We start from the raw sequence: 27,299 nt of genomic DNA on the forward strand, positions 1-27,299 counted from the left end.
GCCAGAGCTTCGATGATCCATGCAGAACCGGGACAAGCGTATTTGCAGGTTTTGAATCTGATTTACCGCCGCCTTCCAGATCTAGCTGCCCACATGAGATTCATGTAACCACAAGAGCATCTGTAAATGTGAGCTTACATTCCAGTTATCCCTGGTGAGATGCACTCAGTGAACCTCACCTCCCGAGGCAGATGATTAATCTCATTATAATCTTTTGGTTAGTTTAAGAATCTGTCCTCTGCTTTCAAAACTTCTCTCAAGAAATGTGGAAAGTATTTCCATCTGCCTACGTAAGAGCAAATAAAATATTTTTACCATCAGACTTACCTTTATTAAAATACATAACTGTATTAGGAATATTTAGCAAAGATTCCATTTGACTTATTTGGCTCTTCCAATAGCAATGTCCCCTCTATTTAACCTCCTTCAACATGTTAAAATAAAACACTTTATGATGAGGAAACTATCCAAATAAAGCAACGGCCTGTAAGAAAACTTTAAACGATAAGTCTGGTGACTCTCACTCCACAGATATTCTGACACAAGTCTAATGTTGTGAGGAGTGCAGATGTGGAGTCCCTGCCTCGATGGAACAAGTGGAGTGGGTGTGCCCAGGGGGCTGGCTAAGTGCACTACTTCCTAATTTGAACCAATCTTTAAATATTTTCTCTGGCATAACCAAAGGACAATGACTGAAAAATACATTAGAAAGTTTTTTTGGTTTCCTAAATTGAATTATAATATAATAATTTGAGTGTCCCATATGCATGATAAAATTTGTGTGTAGTATACAGACCCAAACAGCCTGCAAGTATCTTTGAGAACAGTCTGTTAGGGGAAAAAAAAAAAAATGAATGCAAGAAAATAGTTTTTAAAATGAACTAGAAAATTCCAGTCTTAATTTAAAAAAAAAATACATAAGATTTAGATAATATGAAAACACGGTTGGAGGTGCGCACACAAAAAAATAAACACATGCTCCGGTTTGTGACTAATTTATCTCCACGCATACTGTATTAATTGCATACCAAGATGTATTTCAAGTAACTCAGAAAGTCAGCATCAAACTATCATAATAGACATTAGCATATTTATTAACATTCATTTGCATATTTATTCTGTGAGTCATAAAGACAGCTATAAAAACAGGATCTATGCAGAATCTGGAAAAACAATAAACAGTTGGGGAGCAAGGGTGTGTTTTAATATACATATTATTAGTGGATTTAGCTAGAAGGCATGTTCACTTCAAACATCTGTTTCTCAGTTGTACTCTGTGTTCAATGCTATGATTATTAGTGGTCGTGTTACTTCCAAAAATGTAAAGTTTGTTATTAACTTTGATAAGTATATAATTTCACTTTGCTCTTTTCACATGTGTTACGGACATAAGATGTATTGTTTGTTTCCATTTCAGTTTGGCACAACTTACTATTGTTTTTGGTGAACTATTGAGTTCACATTTCGAATGTTTCCCAGGCGGATTATGAAGTACACAACTGGAACGAAAGTTGACCTCCAGCAGATTCTTGTCATATTGTAGAGTCCATGAAGTCATCGCTAAATGCAAAGTAGCGGCTCTGAAGAAAATGTAGAAGATTGTTACCTCAAACCAATGTAAGAAATATTTTTTAAAAAACGTTAGTTTGTTATAAAATATGTAGATGAGTCATAACATTGTTGGAGTGCATGCGTATGACTCAAGGAGTTGTAATAAGATAATCTGTGTGATCCTTACCATTCTTCATGCAATTCTCATCCTGAAATAGTCAATAAACACCAGGGGAAGTATGTGGTTCCTTGAGAAATAGGTTACAGTTGTTATCAACTCATTTTAAGTATTTTCTTACTTTAAAACAACACATAGGAATATTTATTAAATATGTCCTTTACAGAGTTCCTATGCTACCAAGGGGATAATAGTGTGGCTAATAGGGACCGGAACAACAGTACACATTTAATTCAGAGGATTCACTGATCCTGGGGTATTTGGAATGTTGTTCTGATAATGTGTTATGTAACTTTAGACATGAGAATGACCATGAATTAGCTAAACAAAGAAGAGTGGAGGATGGACAAAAAGTATACGCAGAAGAAAGAGAAATTCTGAGCTTGGCAGTGAGAAGAGCACCACACATCAGAGGAGCTGGAACAAAGCATTCTAGGCTGTGGTGCAGAAAGTGAGATGAACCCATGGTATGAGGTGATAGTGGATGGGACAACAAGGGACATAATGCACAGTGCCACTCGGATCAGTGAAATATTTAGAATGTAACTAACAGTGTTTTACTTGCAGGGAGATAAAGGCATTGAGGAGAACATTGTGTGATCAAGGGCTGCTTTGTGGAGAAAGGACTAAATTAAGGTGGGCATGAGTTGGGAGCAACAGATAAGGAGTGTATTTCATTTAAGACACAGTAATGACTAGGCCAGAATGGCATCAGGGGAATAAATAAATGGGGATGGACTCAAATACATGACAGAGAATCTGCAAAACTCACTGACTGAATTTGGGAATAAGAATAAAGAGAATAATAATGGTCCCTGGGATTCTTTGACTCTCAAAACTCAGATGCTTTAATAGTTTTCTACTGATGCACAACAAATCACTACAAATCTAGTGACTTAAAACAACACCCACTTATCAATTCACAGGCTTGCAAGTCAGAAGTCAGGCATGGCATGACTGCGATCCCTTCTCAGTGTATCACAAAGCTGAAATCAAGGTGATAGTTGAGTTGAATTCTTGTCTGAAGGCTGTCAAGAAAATCCTCTTCCAGGCTTACCCTTGGTGAATCCACTTCGTTGAGATGGTAGGGCTGAGGTCTTTTTCCGCTGTTGTCAGCTACTAGAAGCACTCACATTCCTTGCCATATGGCCTTCTCTATCTTCAAGCCAGTAATGGTGTGCCAAATGCCTCCCATGCTTCCAAACTTTGACTTCCTTCTCCACTTTCAAAGGTCTCCTGAGATTAGTTTAGTCCCATCTGGATAATCTCCCTTAATGAAAGTCAACTGTGCCAGATAACATAGCCCAATCATGGAGTGAAAACCATCGAGTTCACAGGGATTGCATAGAGAGTGGGAGAAGCCTTAGAGTTCTGCCTAACATAGGTGGTGGCACAAAGGAAGTGGTGGATGTGGGTGGGGAGAGGTTGAAGAAAAGAAGCTCGGCTCAGGTTTGGAAAAGACGAGTTGAGGAACGAGTGAATAACCAACTAGAGATGTGATATGGCCACTGGATATGTGCCTCCGGAGTTCAGGAGGATGGTCTGGATTAGAGAAAGAGAAATAAGAGTAGTAGGTCATCCAGTCAATAATTGAACCTATAAGAATAGATTATGTCACCTATGGAGAGATCTAGATGCCCTGGGACCAAGCTCTGAGAGATGGTGATATTGACAGGATGAGTAGAAATTGAAAATTGGTGTCCAAGAGGAAAACCAGCACAATGTGTTGACATGAATCCCAAGGGGATAGATAACTGAAGGACGTAGGATTTGTTTATCCATGTTAAATATTGCTGAGAAATCTAGTATGAAAAATACTCCGATATACTCCTCGGGGTTCAGTGACATGGAGTCAGGGGTTACTGTGAACAAAACTGTCTCTGTAAAGTGGTGGGTTCAGAAGCCCGGCAGTTAGAAGAGTAGGTTGGGGGTGAAGTCCAGAAATGGAATCAACCAGTTTTAGACAATTCTTTAAGTAATTTGGCTATCAAGGAAAGGTGTATACATATGTTGTTTTGTTTCTTTTTTCTCTCTTTTAAGTCATGAGAGGCTTCAGCAAATTTAAGCTCAAATAAAATGAAAGGGATTCAGCAGAAGGGAAAAACCCAGAGACAGATAATTAGAACTCAGCTGGAAAAGTAAATTTTCTAGAAACACCTCTATCATTATCATTCGGCGAAGGAAGGGAAGGATGGGTGCCGAAGCAGAAAAATTTAGATTTACTGGTGCGGTAATGAGGATACTCCCATCTACTTTCTCAGTAGTTTTTGAGAGTGAATAAGAAGGGACCAAAGCAAAGGACTGAAGGTTTGAGGAGAAGAAAGTTTAAATTTGTTTTTGTAGTGAGTTGGAGAGGAAGCTGACTAGAGAAAGCACCAGGTTGCCTGATACGTGTTAGTACCTGAATAAAGTCTGATTAGAAGAAGAATCATTATCCATTTGTTTGCATATTTTCTCCTGTAGCACAGAGCTACAATTCTTAGAGCTACCAATGAAAGCTAAAAACAATTATATTCATTAATCCAGGGCTGGTCCTTTTCCCAAGGGGCCAAGATGGAAAGATAATGGAGTAAGAGAGGTTTAGATACTCAAAAAAAATGACCAAAAAGATGAATCATGAAATCCACAACAAATAAGAGAGAAAACATGATGGGGATATACAGGTATATAATGCACAGGGAAAAGATGAAGTCATTTCACTAAGAGCAAAGGGCTAGTATAGTAAGAATAGTTGATAATTCTAGTTAAAAGAATGGAATAGTGATGGACCAGAAGGTGTGCACCAGTGATTTCGGAGAAATATTTGCTATCATGTAATTACATTTAAGATTTATTTACTCTTCTATGTTTTTATGATCTCAATACTCGCTGAAAGTCCTTTTATACTGTAATTTTCCTTTTTTGAATTGGTAACTTTGTTTCATCTCTCAATTGATTGAAGTATACATTCTAGCCATGTTTAAAATAATTATATATAGACACATATATAACCTATAGACATGTATATCTTACAACATTCCAGGCAGTTTGCTAAATATGTGCATTTTCATTTTATTTTCACAACAGAGATGAGTGTGTTAATTTTACAGATTAAGGAACTAAATAATTAGATAGGTTAAGTAATTTACCTTAAATTCATCTGTTGAACTAATAGTATTGAAAGGAGAGCCTCAAATAGATTTGCCCAAATTCTAACTTTAAATTTTTATTCTTTAATACCCAGCTGAAGTTGGGTATATAGTTTGAACTTTTACATATTTGAATATCTTTCTGGGTTTTCTTTTTTTGTATGTGAATTATAGATTGACTGATATATAATCTGGGAATATACTTAAGCATTTTTCAGTAAGCATATTGAAATAATTGGTAATTATTCCCACAAACACAATTTCTTATTTTGAGGTCCTGGAAAAACGATGACAAGACTTGTCAATTTGGAAAATCGACAAGAGTCAGTGACAAGTTGGTTATATCTAGAGAGAAGGAATGATTCAAAAACAAATTCAGGATTTCAAGCCATATCAAAGTTGATGCGGAATATAGTTAATCACCCCCCAGGTTCACCAAAACCCTTGGTTGTGTTCAGCAGTTTCTTCAAAGATCCCTGGTCAGATGACCCTCCTAGATCCCAGGACTGCTGCTGCTCCTCCAAACACTCACTTCCCTTTTTGAACACCTAATCATTGCCTCACTCCTCACTCTCCCTCTCACTTCCAGTGCATAGCCATGGTCTTATTTCAGAGAAGGGAGCTATCAGGATAGTCTCTTTCTACTTCTGTATCACTTCTAGATTTACTTACTTTAGTATCTGTTTTTCCCTCTTCCTTCTGCCTCAAATCAGCAAATGCCAATGCTGTGTAATATTATTCCCTCACAGGAACTATGGATTTCATCTCCTACTGTAGTTTGGATTAATTATACTTTCTGAACTATCTCTACTTTTGCCCCATCAGTATTCCATAAATCCCCAGCTCCTTGCCCTCAGCCAATCAAACACAAACAAAAAAAAGGAAACAAAAATATTTAGTGTCTCCCAGCTTCCTCACTTTACTGTCACCTTGTCCTTCAGTCATATGTCCAAGGCACTGCGGAACAGGGGAAATGAGAAGGTTCTGGAAGCAGACCAGAACATATTGTTGATGACCGTTTTCCCAATATACTATCATTTTCTACTTTATCATTTCACTTTCTTTGAGACTCAATTTCCTGATCTCCAAAATGGAAAATACAGCTACCATTCAATAGCATCCTTTGCAAAATCTGTTAGTGTCTTTTCCAGTAAGAGTGGAAGAAGGTTAAGGGAAATAGAAATTAGTAATGGCTTTTGGATAGCCAAACCCCTATATTTTCATGGCCAAAATTCTTGTTTTTATTTCTAATTCTTTAACTCCCACTCATTCCTTAGTTTAATTCATTACACTTTGACTTTGGGCTTCACTACTCAGTAGAAATCATCCAAACCATCTGATGTTTAAATCCAAGATCTCTTTAACAGTCCATTTAACTCTCCTTCAGCTTTTGTGCTTCCCCTGGGTTCCATCCTTTGTCCTCTTTAAGTTAAGTTTATTTAGAGGACCTGCAATGACCCTTTACCTCTAACAGTTTGAATAACCATGTCTCCTTTCAAATCTCTTCTCTATCAAACTAGAAATTCATATCACAAATTTCCTACCAAGTATCAAACAGGAATTCAAAACTATTAAAATGGGAATTTCCCAAAAAAACAAGTTCTTCTGAATTCTTGATTTTTTTTTTTTTTTTTTTTTTTTTGCTTAATGTTGTCCCAAGTCACCATTCCCGAAGCAGAAAACCTTGAATTCACTGTTGGTTTCCTCATCGTGGCTTCCCTCTGCCAATTGCAATTTGGCACAATGTTCTTAAAAAGTCACATTCAAAAATGTAAATTAAATGTGTACATTTATCACGTTCCAGTAACATGAAGCTTTGTCTAAGACAAGAATCTCTGTTTACAGGTTTTATAATACCAGCCACTAGGACAATACCTACAACATAATAAATAAATATCTCCACCAATCAAATCAATTGTGATATATATTACAGTTACCGTTAACCAATGAGCACTCCCAGAATTTCTAGAACTATTAGACACTAATACAATTTTATATTGGAATCAATCCTTGATTTAATGTTTATTTTTTGATGAGAAATGCAAATTAGAATATTAAACATGCTTATTTTAATAAAATATAGACCCTTCTGAAATTAACACACTCTATTTTTATTTTTTTCATTTATTATAAATAGGAAAATTCCTCATATATAAGTGAAGACATTTGTGCAAAACTGACATTTAAAATCAATTGACAAAAAGAAATTAAAAACTAAAAACTAAAAAAATAAAATCAATTGACACCAAAGAAATCACATTACTACATGAGCAATAGTGAGTTCTTTGTTCACTGATTACCACTTGAATGTTTGGGAAAGTCCCTGATTATTCATACATCTGACTTCATTTAAATATATGGCCGTCTGTTAAGCCATTTCAGGAATTGTTAAACTCGGATATTTTCTTTATTTTTTCTAAAAGAAAGTTTATACTTTATCCTTTAGATTCCAATTCTCCTGTTACTTGAGAAAGTAAATTATCTTTACGAATTCCAAATACTGTATCTGGGATTCTTGTCACTATTGGCATTTTATAGTGTTTATGGCATAATGAACAAAGTAAAGTGAACAGGATCAGAAATTTGAAAATCTTACCAAATTTAATACTAGCTAGTTTTACACCTTTAGAAAAGTCACTTCACACTCTGAACTTGTGCTTTTTCATTATTAGTTCTGGTATAGACAAATCTGTTAGAAGCCTCACACTTCCAGAATTGCTACTCACAGTTCTGCCCTCCATATAATTTGTTGGCTGAGATTTTTAGTTCCAATCTCATAACACAAATATACATTTCTCCTTTTTCAACAATCACACAAAAATGAAAGTGAAAACGAAGAATAGAAACTCCATTTTCCTTGAAACCATGGGATTGCTAAGACCTCAACATAAATAACAAGAAAGTGGCTTCCATAAGATCTGAAGGTCTAAAGTGTATAAGAAGACACGGCTCAAGGAGGCGTGTAGCTACAAATCTTATAAAAGTCAGACCAAGTGCACTTCTCCAAGCAAGCATTACAAAGACACTCATTCCAGCTGAAAGACACGGTTTAAACCAACAACCATTTTATTATAGCTCATGAATTTGTTGGTCAACAACTTGAGCAGTCTTCATCTCAATCATTTATTTCATTTGACCTTGACAGGCTATTCAGTGGTAACCAACTGGTGGTCTGGCATGTCTGAAATAGTTTCACTCTCATGTCTGGTGCCTTTGTGATGAGCTGGGACTGTCTACACTTGTGCCTGTGCCGGCCTATCCACTATGGTGACCTCAGGAGAGTTGGACTTCTTATATCTCAGTTCAGAGTTCTACGAACAAATGTCCCAGCAAACAAGGTGGAAGACGCATGGCTTTTGGACCTGGCCTCAGAAGTAATACAGCATCACTTTCCCTGGACTCCATTAGAGCCGGCATGCACCTGCCCAGATTTAAGTGGAACCTCAAAGTCTTGGTGAGAAGAGTATCAAAGAATGTGCAGCCATGTTTTAAAACTGTTACGGGGCAAAACCAATAAAATGTTATTGGCCACATGGAAAACATGTGAGAAGGCTGCTTGCTGTTGAGAGCTTCACCACATCTGGTTTGGTTATGAGGAAAAGCTGAGTCGGAGCTGAGCAGGAAAACACACAGACAGCCCTTACTTAAGCAGAGATGATGGAGGAGGCAGACACAGCAATATGAGTAGCCCTGGAGCTGCCAGTCCCAGTTGACTAGTCAGGAATAAACTGGAAGCAGTGTACTAAGAACTATGGCTCTAAGGAAAATCTCTATTTGTCCATAAGATGGTCCTCCTTCTTCCTCACATAGCTAGTTTAGGAAGTATAAACCTAATTTAAAGATGACTATTCAAAAGAACTAAAACAGCAATGCTAAAAACAAATTAAAAAAAAAAAGAAAAGAGACATAAAATTCCAAATGGTAAATAATAAATGTCAACTTTTTTAAAGTTGCCAAAATTGGTAGGGTACAGACGAAAACTGTACCACCTATACATATAGCTTTGATATTAAATTTTTTAAACTTACCAGAACAGTCACTTCTATAATACAAGAATAAAGGTAGAACTAAAAATGATCAAGACTCTATGGCGAGGCTATTGGAAAGTAAAATATATACTCTGGCTGAACTCATTAAAAAAATAGAAGAGAAAAACAAAACCATCCCAGAAAAGAAGCCCACACTGGAATCTACTCTGAAGAAAGAGGTATTGCTGGAAACATAGGAAAAGACGTGCAGACCAGGATTTGGCTAAAGTGAACAACAACAAATGAAGCAAGTTTTTAAGTGGATTGTGGTAAAAAATGTTATATATGGAATATAAGTCTAAGAAATGCAAAAAGTGGGATCCCTGGGTGGCGCAGTGGTTTAGCGCCTGCCTTTGGCCCAGGGCGCGATCCTGGAGACCCAGGATCGAATCCCACGTCAGGCTCCTGGTGCATGGAGCCTGCTTCTCCCTCTGCCTGTGTCTCTGCCTCTCTCTCTCTCTCTCTCTCTCTCTCTCTCTGTGTGTGTGTGTGTGTGTGTGTGTGTGTGTGTGTGTGTGACTATCATAAATAAAATTAAAAAAAAAAAAAAAGTTAGCCAGATGAGAACATTAGAGAGGGCTCACCAGGCAGATGAAATAGCATGTGTGCACTTCAGGCCCTTGTGTGGAGAGGGTGTGTGTAACTCTACATGTGTGAGAAAGACACTTCACCATCACATTGTTCCTATGGGACAGGAGTCGGCAAGTTTTAAAGAAAAAAAAAAAAAAAAGAAATGCAAAAAGTTAAATAATTGGGAGTCCTAGAATAAAGTTGAAAATAACGCGACAGAAGGAAATTATTCAAATGTATTATTCAGAAACAAAACAAGAAACAAACAAAAAAAGAACTTGAATCTAAGGATTGAAAGGGTATACTGTGTTCCCAAAATGTAGAATGATTACTACCGAGACATATCTTAGAATATTTACTGGACATCACAGATAATAAAGAAATGTTTTGGTTGAACAGGCAAGTGATTATGGTACCTGTTGTGGAGAAAACATTGTCAAACTGGCTGGTGTCTGGCTTCTTCACAAAACAGTCAAATTTAAAGAAAATGGAGTAATATCTTATAAAACCAAGAAAACAAAACCCAGGAATTTTTTGCACAGAAAAAAACAAAGTTTAAGAATAGAGTCAAAAAACAAAAACAAAAACAAAAACAAAACAAAACAAACAAAAAAAGAATAGAGTCTAAAGGAAAACATACAAATAGGCAAGTGCTCATGTATCACAGATTCTGTGTGCCCTCTTGAAGAAAGTATTGAAAAACACTTCAGTCAACCAAAAACTAGAAATTCTAAAAGGAGTGATATTAAACACTGAAACTATTTAATTCTAAGATTAAGACAGAAACAAATGCGGTGATTATGATGATAGAATAGAATGTAAACAGCATAAAATCATGGTAGAATTGAAGCAGCTGACTAAAGTCAAGAAGGGAAGAGGAAAGAAGGTAATAAGTGTACCAATTCCATAATTTTTATACCAAAAAGATGGTCAATAGAGATCATTTAAAATTATTAAGAAAGCAATAGAAGTATATTTAAAATAGGAAATAAATATGAAATATATGAATTGATGAAAATATTCTGGGAAAGGAAAGGGAGAGGAAGAGGAAGAAACTGCAAAAATACCAACTCCACCATTGTTCAGCAAAGTTCCAGTAGGAAACCAAGAGATTCATAACTAAAAAGTAAAAATGAAAAAATCATTAGACAGAGATATAAACTTCAAAATTATTTTTAAAACTCCTCTATAACTTACTCACACACAAGCAGGGAAAATAAAAAGCATAATATAAACTATAATAACGGAACTAAAACCAAGCTTCTTGTTCATATAAAAATAGAGACACTAAACACAGTAGTAAAAGAAAAGAAATTCTCCAATATGGGTTATATACAGGAAGGCAGCAAAGCAATTTTACTTAGATGTTTCTTATGTCACTATGGAGCTGAAGAAGCAAGTTACTTGGGAAGATTGAAAACTAAGGAACTGGATACAGTCAACAAAACTAGAAGACAACCTACAGAATGGGAGAAGAGATTTGCAAATGACCTATCAGATAAAGGGCTAGTTTCCAAGATCTATAAAGAACTTATTAAACTCAACAGCAAAGAAACAAACGATCCAATCATGAAATGGACAAAAGACATGAACAAAAATCTCACAGAGGAAGACATGGACATGGCCAACACGCACATGAGGAAATGCTCCGCATCACTGGCCATCAGGGAAATAGAAATCAAAACCACAATGAGATACCACCTCACCCCAGTGAGAATGGGGAACATTAACAAGGCAGGAAACCACAAATGTTGGAGAGGATGTGAAGCAAGGGGGACCCTCCTGCACTGTGGGTGGGAATGTGAGCTGGTGCAGCCACTCTGGAGAACTGTGTGGAGGTTCCTCAAAGAGTTAAAAATAGGCCTGCCCTACGACCCAGCAATTGCACTGTTGGGGGATTTACCCCAAAGATTCAGATGCAATGAAATGCCGGGACCCCTGCACCCCGATGTTTCTAGCAGCAATGTCCACAATAGCCAAACTGTGGAAGGAGCCTCGGTGTCCATCGAAAGATGATGGATAAAAAAGATGTGGTTTATGTATACAATGGAATATTCCTCAGCCATTAGAAATGACAAATACCCACCATTTGCTTTGACGTGGATGGAACTGGAGGGTATGATGCTGAGTGAAATAAGTCAATCGGAGAAGGACAAACATTATATGGTCTCATTCATTTGGGGAATATAAAAAATAGTGAAAGGGAATAAAGGGGAAAGGAGAAAAAATAAGTGGGAAATATCAGAAACGGATACAGAACATAAAGACTCCTAACTCTGGGAAACGAACTAGGGGTGGTGGAAAGGGAGGTGGGCAGGGGGTGGGGGTGACTGGGTGATGGGCACTGAGGGGGGCACTTGACGGGATGAGCAGTGGGTGTTATTCTGTAAATTGAACACCAATAAAAAATAAATTTATTTAAAAAAATAAAAATAAAGGTATTTAAAATTGTGCTAAAAAAAAGAAAAAAGAAAACTAAGGAACCAGAAGGACACGCTAGAGAAACATAAACAGAAATCAGAGCTTGTGATTTTAAGCAATGAATTTGAATTCAGGGGGAAAACCATTAAACAAGATCGAGGTTAGACGCCCCCTCCAGCTTTCCAACCGCATGAATATATAATGGTATGAATGCATGTAAACCAAATAGCTCTGTGTTAGTATACATGAAGAAATAAAGGAGGAAAACACAAGGAGAGATTGAAATAGATTAATTGTAGAAAACTTTAATTTACTTCACACAGTGATGCCCAAGTGGACACAAACTTAGTAAGAAAATAGGCATAAATAACATGATGATTTTTAAGGTGGATCTAACTGACCTATATCACACTTCTTATTTTAGAAATAGAAATGAAAACTTATTTTTAATGGCACATGGAATATTCACAGAGATTATTATTTTATAATAGGATAAACAAAAATAATATATGTCTTATGTGTGTGCTACATTTATATGTGATATTTATATGTACATATGCATTATATATGTGTGTGTGTGTATCAGCTTTTCCAATCACAACGCAAAAAGACTAGAATTTTAAGAGGAAACGACCAACCAAAAACTAAACAAAACCTACTACCTACAAAGCTTACTACCATCACCCTCCACCCACCCACAAAAGTCCTCTATTGAATAACCCCAGTGTCCAAAAGAAAATTAAAAAATGAAGTAACAGTACATGTTTTAATTAAAACAAGACTACAAAGAAAATCCATATCCTTTTAAATAAATACACTAAACATCTAAATAAAGAAATTAGAGCACGAACAATCAAGCAAAATTATGAAAAGAAAAATCTAGAGGACACCTGAGTGGCTCAGTCAGTTAAGCGTCTGACTCTTGATTACTGCTCAGGCCATGATCTCAAGGTCTTGGGATTTAGAGGACATCGGAGTGGGGCTCTGCACTCAGCAGAGAGTCTGCTTGAGATTCCCTCTCTATTCCCCTCCCTCTCCTTCTGCTCCCCACTGCTCATGCCTGCGTGTGCACACATGCATTCTCTCTCTCTCTCAAGTAAATAAATAAATCTTTAAAAAAAAAAAAGGAAAAGGGAAGAAGAATTTAGAAGGCAGTTCATCGGAAGCATTAAAACGATAGAATTATTTTTAAAAGCAAGTCATGTTTATTTAAAGGATAGCAAAACAATCAAGTAGGCTCAACCAAATAAGACAAAAAGGAAAAAAAGGCCAACCCACTATAAAAATGGTAAAAAGGAAATATCAACAACAAAAGAATTAATAGAATCTTAGGTGTCCACTTTGATTAATTCTATGAAAAAAAAAGTGGCGAACGGTGAGAAACTGAATGGAAAGGTTTTCTGGGAAAATATATATTACTTGAGAAACCCTAAAAGAATTAGGAAATATAAAGATATGGATTACTCTGGAGAAAGCAGAGACAGTTATCATGAAACGATGTTTTCCCAGAAGACAATAGGTAGAGTTGTTGTGTTTCCTCCTAGCCTTTTAAGTACAGATTTCAGTGCTATTCACAGTGGCCCAGAACACAGGAAATAAGGGAAAGGTTATAAAAATCTCTTCTTAATATATCATTGATTGCAAAATCCAACCAAAGGACACCAAAAGAGAGAGCTAGCAGCTACCAAACTACAGTCAGGAAGCCTCGGAAGTCCCCCATGACACTCCCAGGGAGTTTGGATGGTCAAAATTATTTTCGTAATACTCCAATGACGTTGTCATTTTGGCCATGTTTGCACTGTGGTGAAAAGCACTGGGGGTGACCATGCTGGCAGCTTAGCATAACTCAAAACACTGCAGCCAACTATATTCTTCACAGCGATGCACTTGAGTTAAAAATAATAATAATAATAAGCCAGTTTCTTAAGAGTAACATTGAGTAAAGATTATTAATTTTATTAAATCTTCAACCTTGAGCATGGCTTTTTTAACATTTTGTGTGAGAAAATGGGAAGAATGCATAAAGAAATCTGGCTGCAATCAAAGCACCAGGCTGTTTGGAGGAAAAGGACTGATATGACTGAAATGAGTGAACTAGCCAATTATTTTCATGGAAAATGCTTCATACTGGTGAAGGCATGAAATGCCATATACTGCCTCACCTTGACTTATTCCCCTGGAATGTGAATAAAGGGCAGGAAACTAAGAAAAGGAACTCTATCTAGTTACACTTACTTATTGAATGCAGTAGCTAGATATGTGTTTTCATGGAGTCACTCTGCAGGGCATAAGAATATTTTGATAGATTTCTAAATACATCACGTCTCTTAAAATCTGTTGACAATAACATGTACAGTCAGATGCTGAAGAAGGGCATTTTCACAACATTCAGAAATTTTATTCTGTGTTTAAATGACAGCCCCTATGCTAGATAGCCTGGATTTCTAGCCTGGATTTCAGGATTTCTTCCACATATTCTTAATTTTCAAAATGTGTTCAAAACATCAGAAATATTTAGCTTTCAATAAAATATTGTGTAGGCATTCCATAACAAAATTAAAAACGAATAGGTTCAAATATCTATATGTCAGCATTTGTATTTCAGCACGTTACCTACAATCCAGCCACACAGAGCTTCTTTTGAACTTCCTCGTTATAGAAGGATATGTTGCTTTGAGAATAGACACAGAATGACCAAGTCCAAACTACCCCCACTGGGGGTTGTCCATGAGGGGACTGAACGGGTGTGTTCATTATCCTTTTAGGATTTTGTTTCATGTCTTTGTAGTCACAAACCTCCAGGTATAAAGTGTATGATTGCATTGACTTATTATCAAGGCTCTCAGCCTCAATAGTTCTAACTTTTCAGATACATCAAAATAGCTCAACCAGTGATTTGACTCAGATTTAATATCATTCCAACTCCATCACTTTATAAATGGGAGTTCGGAATTTTCAAGGAGGCAAAGGACTGCCCCAAAGTTGTAGGCTACCCACTGGCCAAGCAGAAACCAGAATTTAAGTTCTCCTGAAATCCTGGTATTTTGGAACAAATAATCATAAACATTTATATCTTGCCTCTCCCTCCACCATCTTGGGAAGGTAATTGTTTGTATCCCTAGAATATTCAAGGCGGGCGGGGGTGGGGGCAGGGAATTAACTACATACAATATGTTTGCATTTTTACTGGAGAAGGCTCCAATTAAAAAAAATGAAGTGATTATTCAAAGATAAACTCAAAATGGATGAGAGATCTAAATGTGAGACAAGATTCCATCAAAATCCTAGAGGAGAACACAGGCAACACCCTTTTTGAACTTGGCCACAGTAACTTCTTGCAAGATACATCCACGAAGGCAAAAGAAACAAAAGCAAAAATGAACTATTGGGACTTCATCAAGATAAGAAGCTTTTGCACAGCAAAGGATACAGTCAACAAAACTAAAAGACAACCTACAGAATGGGAGAAGAGATTTGCAAATGACCTATCAGATAAAGGGCTAGTTTCCAAAATCTATAAAGAACTTATTAAACTCAACACCAAAGAAACAAACAATCCAATCATGAAATGGGCAAAAGACATGAAGAGAAATCTCACAGAGGAAGACATGGACATGGCCAACATGCACATGAGAAAATGCTCCGCATCACTTGCCATCAGGGAAATACAAATCAAAACCACAATGAGATACCACCTCACACCAGTGAGAATGGGGAAAATTAACAAGGCAGGAAACAACAAATGTTGGAGAGGATGCGGAGAAAGGGGAACCCTCCTGCACTGTTGGTGGGAATGTGAACTGGTGCAGCCACTCTGGAAAACTGTGTGGAGGTTCCTCAAAGAGTTAAAAATAGACCTGCCCTACGACCCAGCAATTGCACTGTTGGGGATTTACCCCAAAGATTCAGATGCAATGAAACGTCGGGACACCTGCACCCCGATGTTTCTATCAGCAATGGCCACAATAGCCAAACTGTGGAAGGAGCCTCGGTGTCCATCGAAAGATGAATGGATAAAGAAGATGTGGTTTATGTATACAATGGAATATTCCTCAGCCATTAGAAACGACAAATACCCACCATTTGCTTCAACGTGGATGGAACTGGAGGGTATTATGCTGAGTGAAATAAGTCAATCGGAGAAGGACAAACAGTGTATGTTCTCATTCATTTGGGGAATATGAATAATAGTGAAAGGGAATATAAAGGAAGGGAAAAGAAATGTTGGGAAATATCAGGAAGGGAGACAGAACATAAAGACTCCTAACTCGGGGAAACGAACTAGGGGTGGTGGAAGGGGAGGAGGGCGGGTGTTGGAGGGGAATGGGTGACGGGCACTGAGGTGGACACTTGACGGGATGAGCACTGGGTGTTTTTCTGTATGTTGGTAAATTAAACACCAATAAAAGTTAATTAAAAAAAAAAAAATCTCAGGTGAGTCAATTTACTGAATACCAATTAGTTAACTGCTAGACCTTAGGTTTGAACCTGAGTTCATCCAACCCAGCCCAAATTTGTAACCACCATATGGGGGTCAGAAATATTTATCCTCAAAACTCCCAGTGCCTAATAAACTGATTTTACCATCCTAAAAAAAAAAAAAAAAAAAAAAAAAAAAAAAAAAAAATGAAGTGATTATAAACCTCATGGAAGGAAAACTTCAGCTTATTTAAATGCAGATGCTGTATGACACAAGGTGTGCCAGAGGCCTGTGTGTGATGATCAATCTTGACTTCAGAATAAGCCCTCTCCTCCTTGCTCTTTAAAGCAATCTGTCCAGTGATTTTATATAAGTTGGAGTTACATTTCCATGCTCCAGTTTATATCACATCTTTGAGATAACAGAAGGTAAAGGACCTTATAAATGTATGTATATATATTATATATATAATAAGCAGTTCAACAGCTGAGAAAGATGACATATGGCAGTGGAAACGAAAGTGTTGCTTTGATTTTGGAAAGAGAAGTGAGAAGTATTCCTGAGTCAAAGCTCAATGCCACCTGAATGAGATGATTTATTTTTATGCAGCAGAATGAACTTTGTGTGGGTACAGATTTATGGCAAATACACAAACACCTACACCGATCTCATTAGGGGTTTGAAGAAACACCATTTTCCCATGACAGAAATTATTATAGGTGCAATAATAATTGCATTTTCATTTAGTGAAAGTGGGTTTCTTTAAATCTTGAAAGCCTAAAGCATTTGTTAAAATGAATTAGCTTATTTTCAATAAGCTTTTCGGCAAAAGACGGAATAGATAAATGACAAGGAGAGTTGAACTGATGAGCTTAACTTATAAGAATAATAGAGCTCAAAGTAAGCTAATTTTAATTCAAGCAAGCAAATAAAATCATACCAATAGCCCTCTTTCAATACTTCTTCAGATATTTTCTATCCCATCACCTATTTTTTTCTTAAAGTCTATAAAGTAAGATTTAAATAACACTCTCGAGGACTTCTCCAGCACTCCTCAACTTGTTTTCAAATTTTAAATTCTTGTTTAGAAACATTCCCTCCCCCCTGGTTTTCAAGAGAAAGGGAGACACTATCGTCAACATTTGTATGTTTTATATCATCTCTTGTTCAGTCTCACTTCATTTGAATTCTCCAACAGAGATGTAGATGGATCTTCAATTCCTTGTGAATAGCCACAGACCTGAATGGATCAGCAGGGTCAGCACGTTACTTTCATTGCTACTCTGGAAGAGGTGTAGTCCTCCTGCAATCCAGAGAATGAGTGCACAACTCCCCCCGGGGAAAATGATTGCATCAGCATCATGCACCAGAACCTAGCAAAGGTGCCTAGGGTTGAAAGCCTGATGATAATACTATGCTCACCCACGGTGTCATAGCACATGGAAGAGTCGGGATTCATCACAACCTGGTCACAAGAATAATCCACAGACCACCTTGCCTTGCAAACCTGTGGATGTGAATGAAGTGACCTTAATGTTGATAGTCAATACTCAACACTCAACACTTAGTAATGCAACCGTTTTTGTTCTTGCCCGTAAGAACCTCAGCGCTCTCCTCTGCATAGTCACCCCATTACAAAGTCATCAAGTATTTCTAAGAAACACTAAGGGGGCATCACATGTGCTCTCGGGATTTATGGCATAGCCATGGCATGGCATCTACCATGACTGTTTTGCCTGACTCCTTGTTGTCAACTGCCCACAGAGTCATGGAGGAAACTTCATCGTTGCCGCCGTTGACAGTACCCCTCACAACAACGCCAGAGCCCTTGCCAGAAATGTCCCCAAAGGCACAGCCCTCAACTTCCATAGTAGTATGCATTCCATCCATTTTGTTCTCCATCCTACACTCAGCATCAACCACAGTGACTGCCAATATCCAACGAATAAAAGAAGAAGATTCTCAAAATTAGGTGTTTTCCTTAAAGACCTACATTTTTGAGGCCCTACAAAATTCTCAAGTGACCTTACTTGGTTTTCATGTGATGCACTGAGAATTTATTTTCCGTTACAGTAAGAAAGACTAATTCACTAACCCTTGGTAAATGCAGTGATGCACAAAATCCTTTCTAGCCGAGCACCAGCACGATCATTTGGATGAGTAGGGTTTGCTTATCGCATCCTCGCATGGTCTGTTACACAAATATACAGATGTTCCTAAGCTTCTCTAAGTGACCTTGGAATCTTTTACCTCTTTATATACATATTTGGATCACTGGCCCTTTCCATCAATTTTCCTTTTGATGAATTAATCTGTAGCCTCCTGCAGTCATTTATCTTAGTTGTTTTTTTTTTTTTTTAAGATGTTATTTATTTGACAGAGAGAGCACAAGAAGGGGAAGCTGAAGGCAGAGGGAGAGGTAGAAGTAGGATCCCCCTTGGAGCAGGGAGGGGAGCCTGATGTAGGGCTTCATCCTAGGACCCCAGGATCATGACCTGAGCCAAAGGCAGATGCTTAACCGACTGAGCCACCCGCGTGCCTCTTTATCTTAGATTTTACATTCTCACAGAAGTCTTTGTGACCTTTTATGCATTTCCAATGTGCTCTCACAGCACGCTCTATTTCGCAGTTTCTTAGCAGCCAGCTCATGGTTCACCTCTGGTTTCCTCCTCTAGTCTAGACACTAGACTACGTTCTTGGAGGGAAGCAAATGCTTCTCAGCTCATTGCCTTCCCAGGGCCCCAAAAGGCGCCCCGCAGAAACTTAGGGTTCCATGAATATTGAGAGAATGCCCTGCAGTGCATTCTGGAGAGAACATCTTAAACGTATTACATGTCTACAAGACGCTTAAAGTTAAAAATTAATTTAATTAGTGATAAGGAACCATATTGATTGAACCCTAGTCAGTTAGAGAGCAGCTTGTTGTTAACTCCGACTGGTCAATGTAGAGTAAATTGCACTCTTGAACTACTTCACTGAGACTTGTTTAAGCAGCTATTATAGCTCATTTCATATCCCGGCTATTTCCTCTTAGGCCTGGTGTGATTCACCGAAACAGATTTCATACTATTCAGTCACTATCGCTTACTTATTATTCATTCTTTAAAAATACGGCCACTGATTACATATGATGTGCCAGACACTCCAGGGACTGGTAATACAACAGGAAACACGATGGCCAAGGTCTTAGTTTACTTCCATTCATGTGGGTGATGAAATACACACAAAAAATAAACACATAAGCAAGAACATAACACCAGGTGGTAAGTACTAAGGTGGAAGGTGCTCTGTAAAGGTGATACCAAAGGGCCTCAGTTTAGGCAAAGAGGTTTCACTGAAGAGGTGACGTTTCATTTGAGGCTTTCCAGCTGAGGAAGCGACAAATGCAGGAACCCTACGGTAGGCCCCAGCTCGGCACACTCCCAGAAGGAGAATGTCTTCCTTCCCCTCATTCTCACGTGTTTAAGGTGTGGGTAAGCTTGTCCCCTGTGTTTAAATATCCATGTGTGACATGGAAATAACACAGAAATGGCCTCATGTAGAAAATAAAACTTTAAACACTACGAGTGAAATTTTAAAGAGTTAATCTTTAGGAAAGGCTGAGGGTTTGGACAAGTGGCCTCAATTCTTACCCGATCCTTCTTTTGGTTTCCTTTAATATAGTGGAGACCAGGCGACAGAGGTGTAAGAGTTCCCAGAAGGTTGGTGTCACCCTTGGACACCTGGCTGGCCTCTCTGAACCAGGCTGCCTCTGGTTTATTCCAAAGTTTATTCCTTCTGGTCCCCGATCTGATCTAAAGCTACGGATTGTCTCATTACCAACAGATTAAAAGCATTCATCTTTCTAAAGTTTTATATTTTCCCGATTTGAAATTACCAGTGAGTGTCATCCTCCAAATCACTGTAATCTGTCTGAGAGACAGCTTCATTCAGGACCGATGAACGGGTCTATCCTGAAGTCACAACAACCCATTTCTTCCCACTCTATAACACCCATGGGGTATGATGTGCCCCACTCAGACATTTTTCTTTTTTTTACCTTTTTAAAAAATTGTATTTATTTATTCATGAGAGACACACAGAGAGAGGCAGAGACACAGGCAGAGGGAGAAACAGGCTCCCCAAGGGTAGCCCGACGTGGGACTCAATCCCAGGACCCCGGGGTCATGACCTGAGCCGAAGGCAGACGCCCAACCGCTGAGCCCCCCAGGGGCGCCAGACATTTCTTATAAGGGAGTTAAGGAAGTATTTTCTGAGCTCTCCTTACAAAGCAGTCTGAGCAGCCTACACATATTCTAAGTAGTCAGAATTCCTTTTTATAAGATCTACTTTTAGCCAATTAATCTCTTTGTACATCTCTGTCCTATTAACGTATTTGGTCAAACCAATGAGAAAAAATATAAGGGAGAGATGGAACCTCACTTGGAAAAGAATATTGTGAACCATCCACCTTTATTTATTATATTATTGCTATTTCCCAAACCAATCAAACTTTGAATAGAATTTGAGTGGAGAAAATAGAAACAAAACAGAGGTAGAGATATAGAAGCCTCCAACTTTGTAAGAACATGAGATTAAGTGAGGATGGAAGGCCCCTGTGATGTAATCAGTACAAACACACCCAGGGAGGACTCCTGGAAGGGGAAGCCGGGACCTGAGAAAGCAGACATCGCTTTACATCTTCTTCTTCTTCTTCCTCTCCTCCTGCTCTCCTCCCCTTCTCTTCTTTTCATCTTTCTGTTTCTTTCCTTCACTTCCCGTCCTTCCCTTCCTAAATGATTTAGTCCCCCGAGCATTAGGTGAAGCAGGACAAGGAAGAGTGGAAAGAGAAGGGAGACAACTCAGATCAGGGGACAGAGTTTGAGAGCTCTGTGGATGCTCATAGAGGGGGGGCAGCTAGCACAGGTGCCCGCAGGGCTCGGGGGGCTGTCAGAGTAAGAGTGGCCCAATATGCGGCATCTGGGCCCCAAGAACTAAGGAGAGCATCTGTGTGGGGTGTGTATCACGTCAGACTGGTTACATCCAGGAGAACTGGTCAGTAAGGAAGTGTGTCAAGAATGTTAGGAGCCATAGATTTCAATCCAAAGTGACTGTTGAAATCACGGAAAAGGAGAAAACTAGAATAAGTCTGGACTTTGGATTGAAACTGGAGCCACTGGTGCGAAATGTGGTTTTCAATATATAGAGAGAGATGGATGTATAAATATAGCTGTGTGTGAGCATAAATGCACGTACCCACAGGTACACGTATGTACGCGTATGTTTTATTAGTCAATTCTTTGTTGTGGTAATAAAGTACTGGAGCCTGATTGTCTTATAAATAATAGAAATCTATTTCTCACAGTTCTAGAATCCAGAAGTCTGAGCCCAGGGTACCAGCATGATTGAGTTCTGAGGACAAACTTCCAGATTGTGGACTTTTCACTGTATCTTCATATGGAGGTGAGCTCCGAGAAGCAAGTTCTGCTTCTTAAAAAGCAGACTCTTAAAAGGGCACAAGTCCCATTCAGGAAGGTTCCACCCTCATGACCTCATCTAATCCTAATCATCTCCAAAAGCCCCACCTCCTAATACCATCACATCGGGTGATAGGGTTTCAACATGAGTTTTGGCGGGACACAAACATTCAGTTTGTAACAATTATCTAGCTCTAGTCCCTGAGAGATCCTGGGAACGGTAATTTTGAAGTAATATGAAAGTACACCTAATGACCACATCAAAGTTTCCAAACAAATTTCCCCTTAAAAAAAGGGCGGCGGTGGGGGCGGAGCTAGTGAGAGGGAAAGTTGATTCTAGGGCTGGGGCAGGGAAAATACAAGGTAATTTCAGGACATGTTTTGTTTTGTTTTCTTTTTGTTGTTGTTGTTGTTGTTTTTCCAGAAAGTAGAAAAAGTAGAGACACTTTCAAAGAATAATGGAGTCATACCCAAAGGTCACAGGAGCTAACTTGAAAAGATTCCCAATGGCCAAATATAGGACAATCGTAGCAACACTGTATGATATCCCAGTGGATAAAATAGAAATCTACACTTATATAAATAAATGAAATGCACTGAAAATTTGACGAGAAGTAGGACACAAACATGTTCTCAAACTACCTTCCCCGAAATACTCATTAACTCAATACCAACTCAGAGGAAGAAAGAATAACTTCAGAGTAGAGAAGCTTGTCAGACACCACTTTGATCAAGTTCACCAACCTTCATGTCACTGATACAGATCAAAATTATAGAAATGAAAACATTTCTGAGGCATTTCTGTCAAAAATGCGTAACCTGAATCTAATCATGAGGAAACATTAAACAAAATCAAATTGAGGGATGTTCTTTTTTTTTTTTTTTTTTTTAATTGAGGGATGTTCTACAAAATAACAGGCCTATCATCTTCAGAAGCGCCAAGGTCCTAGAAGTCAAGGACAGACTGAGGAACTGAGCCACACTGAAGTAGATTAACAAGTCATGAAAACTGAATACAGCCTGCGATCCTGGACTGGATCTCTCGACTATAAAGGATGTTATTGGGACAATTGGTAAAACTTTAATGGAGTCTGACAATTAAATGGTGGTGATGTGTCCATGTTCATTTCCTGATTACGCTGGTCAGATGGGGGTTACCTAGAACAATGCCCTTGCTTGTAGGAAGTACATACTAAAGTATTCAGAGATGATGGGTCTCATATTAGCAACTTACTCTCCAATGGTTCAGGGGAAGAAAATTATTTTTGTATTCTGCTTGAGATTTTTTTCAAAATTAAAAAAAAATAATAAGTAAATAAGAGGGAACACATGCAGCTAGTTCCTACTTTTGTCACTGCCCTCTTCCTTCTTCAAAGGGTATGAATGCCCAGAACTAGAAAATTGTTTCGCCACCGAGACAAGCTGGCAACCCACCAACCACAGTGGTGCATAAAAATATAGGTGCTATCTGGTTTGAGGTGTCATGCCAAGCCTATCCTGAGCTCCTAGCTTGGGTAAAAGTAAGACTACATTGATTACAGAAATAAAGAAAAAAGAAAGCAAAGAAAAAAAAAATAAATAAAAAAAATAAAAAATAAAAAAAATAAAATAAAAAATTAAAAAAAAAAAAAAGCAAAGAGAAATAAAGATAGAAAGAAATATTTGCTTAGCCAGGCATATACGTTCTCTTATCCAATCTTCTCAGCAACCTAGTTTGATGAATACCGTTATCACTAGTATGTCTTAAATCATTAAACTGTTCAAATAAGCATTATGGTAAAAGCCACACACAATAAGCTGCTAATTCATCCTGGTTCTGCCTGTTGCTGGAAGGGCTGGTTGATAGGCAGGTAGTACATATTTACAAACGTGAGTTTCCCATAAAGATAATGGAAATCTCCTCGCTCTGAGAGAAGAGAAAATACTACATAAGGAACAGCCAGAGACACCTGCCAAAAGCATGTTCCCACCTTGATATTTGAAATGATGCGCTTTTACTGTTGATAGGATGGGGGACAACAAACCTGGAAGAGGAACAAAGGAAGAAAAAGCAACAAATTAAGACATGCACTTGAAACACACAGGTGCTACCTCCTGGAAAAAGATCTGCAAAATGAAATTTTTAGTGCCAAAAATGAAGACTAAAGGCAGGGTAAAAAAAATAATAATAATAAATAAGGAGTTTCTCCTTTTTATTCATCCACAGATAAAAAAAAATCAAGGATTTTATTGATCTTTAATTGGAAAACAGTATGCTTTTGAGAAGAGTGAAGCAAAAGAAAAGACAAAAGGAAACCACAGCTTCTTTCATTTTATCCGCATTAGAATTGATCCATCAACCAGAGAATGCAGGTCATCAGGAGCCCTTAGAACCAAAACATCTTTCATTTCAACAGGATAACCACAGCTCCCATCATCAGTGGGCAGAGCGGCAGAAAGTGTGTGTGAAGATAAAGGTGGGTCCGTGTGCAAAGGTGCCTCAACTTGGCATCCCTACCAGGTTACGGAAAACACTAGTGTTTACATAATTAACGAATAAATGAATGAATTCAGCGCAGAGCTCAGTGTGTTTTCCGCTGAATGCATTTCAACCTACTGGGCTTTACTGGTGGGGCAAGGGCCGCAGCATGAAGGCCTTCCTTGTCTTTATTTATAAACACTCAACACACCTGTGCTGGTTTATTTGTTTGTTTGACAGGCAGCGTGGTTCAATTTGAGGAACACTGTAGAAGAGATTCCTAATCGAACCTTTCCAACCGTGTTCAATGAAATGGGCGTTATACTTTCATGCCCCCGGATGCTTTGTGAAACAGCTTCAGAGCCCTTCAAAACTATAAAGAACTAACTTCTCTTTCAATGGTTTTTCAGGTATTACGACTTTAATTGGTAGCCACCAAAATGGAAATTTTCATAAATTACACAATGCTCTGTTCTAAGTTAAAGAGGGCCAAGGGACTAAGGTTTAGAGAGGTAAGGGAGAAAAATTAGCTACGCAGAAGAGGTTTCTTTTTTTTTTTTTTTTTTTTGCATATTTTAGACAGTTTCGAATTCCAATCGGCCTGGAGTCATTTTGCATCTGTCTTTCTAACAAAGGAGTCTAAAATTTCAGTTTCAGAGAGGAGGTTAAAAATAACACCTTGAATTAAAAAGTATGAATTTGCGACTAGTTAGCAAGTAGATTTGTGCGTTAGAATTTTCTAAACCCAAACCACTGGTGGGTCTGTGTGTGTGTGTGTGTGTGTGTGTGTGTGTGTGTGTGTTAATCCCATTTGCCATTGTCCTCAAAGAAGCAGCCACCAGCCAGCGTCACTGTCAGGCTGATCACGTCTTTCTCACCATCATTTTTCAGGAACCTTCCTTAATGAAAGTGATATTATATTTCACTGCAAGTTAATAAAGATCCAACAGCCATTAATTTCCCAGCAGTTGTTTTGAATGGTTATGAATTCCGTGTCAGAATGCACAATGCCAGGACAGCATCCTGGCCGAGCCCTTTTGGGCAGAGCACCCCCCCTCCCCCCGCAGGGAGTACATCAGGGCACCTTATAACTGCTGGGTTCCTCACGTCACCCTGGTGGCAAGGACGGCCAGAGCCCCTAGGTGTAAATCACTTCTCAGCCCCCTAATATGAAACAAGTGAAAATAAGAATCATGGGTCTGGCAGCCTGATGATGAGCAGCCCAGCTCAACCCAGTGCAGCCCAACAACCAGAAGCTTCCTCCTGGTCGACTCTTTGGACTAATTTTAAAATGAAGTGCTTCAACTCTTTAATCAGCATCACACCACTCTGAGGAGCAACTCTAAAAATTGGGTTTCCATGGTAACAACTGGAGACTGATTCACAAGTCCTCGTATTGCCTACATAACCTATTTAATTACACAGGAACCATTAAACTCTGCGTGTGCGGCTGTGTTAAGGAGATATATATATGTATATTCCTACATGGAATTAATCCTGCATGGAATTAATTGCTAGGCCTTATTTTCGTAGCATTTAAAATGACATATGTCTAGAAAAATCTTCAAGTTATGAAAAAAAGACAGCAGAGAATGACATCCCAAGTACTTGTTTTGGGATGTCATCCTATTGACTTACGAACTCTACATAAACTAAAACTCGTCTTATGAAAATTACTTTGAAAGCTTTGTTGTCAGTATTACTCAAAATCTTAAATTATTTACCTGAAATGTAAAGACCAATTATCCCTCCTTTCAATTTAACACTAAAAAAAAGAAAAAAAAATACATACATAAATAGGTAAGATGGGCAGGGCAGGGGGAGTTATCTTATCTTATCCGCATCTCTTTTCCTTTGTCTCCAAAGCCTTCATTGCTTCTTTCAGCACAGTGATATGCATGGATATCCGGGAGTCTCAGGTTCCCAGACAGGTCTGCATGAAAGACAAGCAGAGAGTTCCTGCTACAATTGATGAACATACCAAGCACAATCTGTGGGGGTGAGCCAGGAGGACTTTCTGGAGGGGGTGAAATCTGAGCTGAATTTTGACGGATGAGAAAGAATCGGCCCAGGGAATTGGGAGGGTAGAAGGAGTGAAGACACCTTCAGAAAATAAACAGAACATGCCAAGCAAAGAAGACACTTGAGGGAAGTTCAAGAGGTGTGCTGTGGCTAGAACGTGGGGGGCACCAGCAGGAGCAGGCTGGAGAGTTGGGCAGCCCTCACTCAGGGTAAGAGGAGACATGAGAGGGTTTTGAGTAGCGTCTCAATTTTGGAAAGGTCATGCTGGTGGCTGTTGAACAACCCACTGAAGGAAGGCTGCAAGTGAGAAGTGGGCCATGTCAAAACTAAGAGAGGTAGGGATGGTGGAGACGGATCTGGAGAAGAATTGGTAGAGTTGCCAGGTTTCAGCGATTGATTTTACCTGGACAGTGGGTGACAGGAGTATCCAAGTTTTGTACTTGTTGACTTCTTCAAAGAGATATTTGCAATTACTGCCTCCATTTTCTCATTCTACCCCAATTTCTCAACCCACTTAATTCTGGAGTCTACCTCCACCAGTCTACTAAGATAACTCACACTAAAAACATCTGACTTCACTGCTGCTAAGGCCAAAGGAGCCTCACTCGATTGGCAAAATAGCCAAAAATGTGGCGTGGGGGTAGGCTCCCCGCATGCAGGCTTCAGAGTGTGTGTATGCTGTCCCTCGCAAGTGACTTTTCAGGATCAGGCCACTTTTGCACTCCGCCTTCTCTCTCGCCTCAGTGAAAGCCCCAGCTTCCAATTTTCCATAACCCTCATCACTGGGCAGCCTCACCCGTCCTGCAGTCCAGCTGGCACTCTGGCCGAGACAACATGCAGGAGACAATTAAGGTCACCCATCCCATAACTGGTGCCGCGGAATGCAGAGCCCGGCAGCCAAAGAAGAAATGAACACCAAGATGGGATCTGGAGGAAGACTAATGAGCAATATGTTGTCTGAAAATAAAGACTAGCCATGCATTTAGAGAGGCAGCCCCAGGCCTGAATTATGAAGCAACTTGACATGTTTCGTATCTCCTAAACCCCAAAGCATATGGCTAATGCGG

The 27,299-nt window shown here is 38.7% G+C and overlaps 1 long non-coding RNA gene across 1 annotated transcript; it reads right to left on the reverse strand.

The window, feature by feature from the left end:
- Window positions 1-1,172: 1,172 nt before the first annotated feature.
- Window positions 1,173-26,852, reverse strand: LOC121497746. The gene is made up of 4 exons (XR_005989536.1): window positions 26,636-26,852; window positions 26,003-26,143; window positions 23,723-23,776; window positions 1,173-1,580 (listed from the first exon to the last, which is right to left on the reverse strand). It is a non-coding gene; the product is annotated as an uncharacterized LOC121497746 (long non-coding RNA).
- Window positions 26,853-27,299: the final 447 nt, after the last annotated feature.

This window comes from Vulpes lagopus, chromosome 1 (assembly GCF_018345385.1).
Source record: "Vulpes lagopus strain Blue_001 chromosome 1, ASM1834538v1, whole genome shotgun sequence".
In the NCBI taxonomy this organism is placed as follows: domain Eukaryota; kingdom Metazoa; phylum Chordata; class Mammalia; order Carnivora; family Canidae; genus Vulpes; species Vulpes lagopus.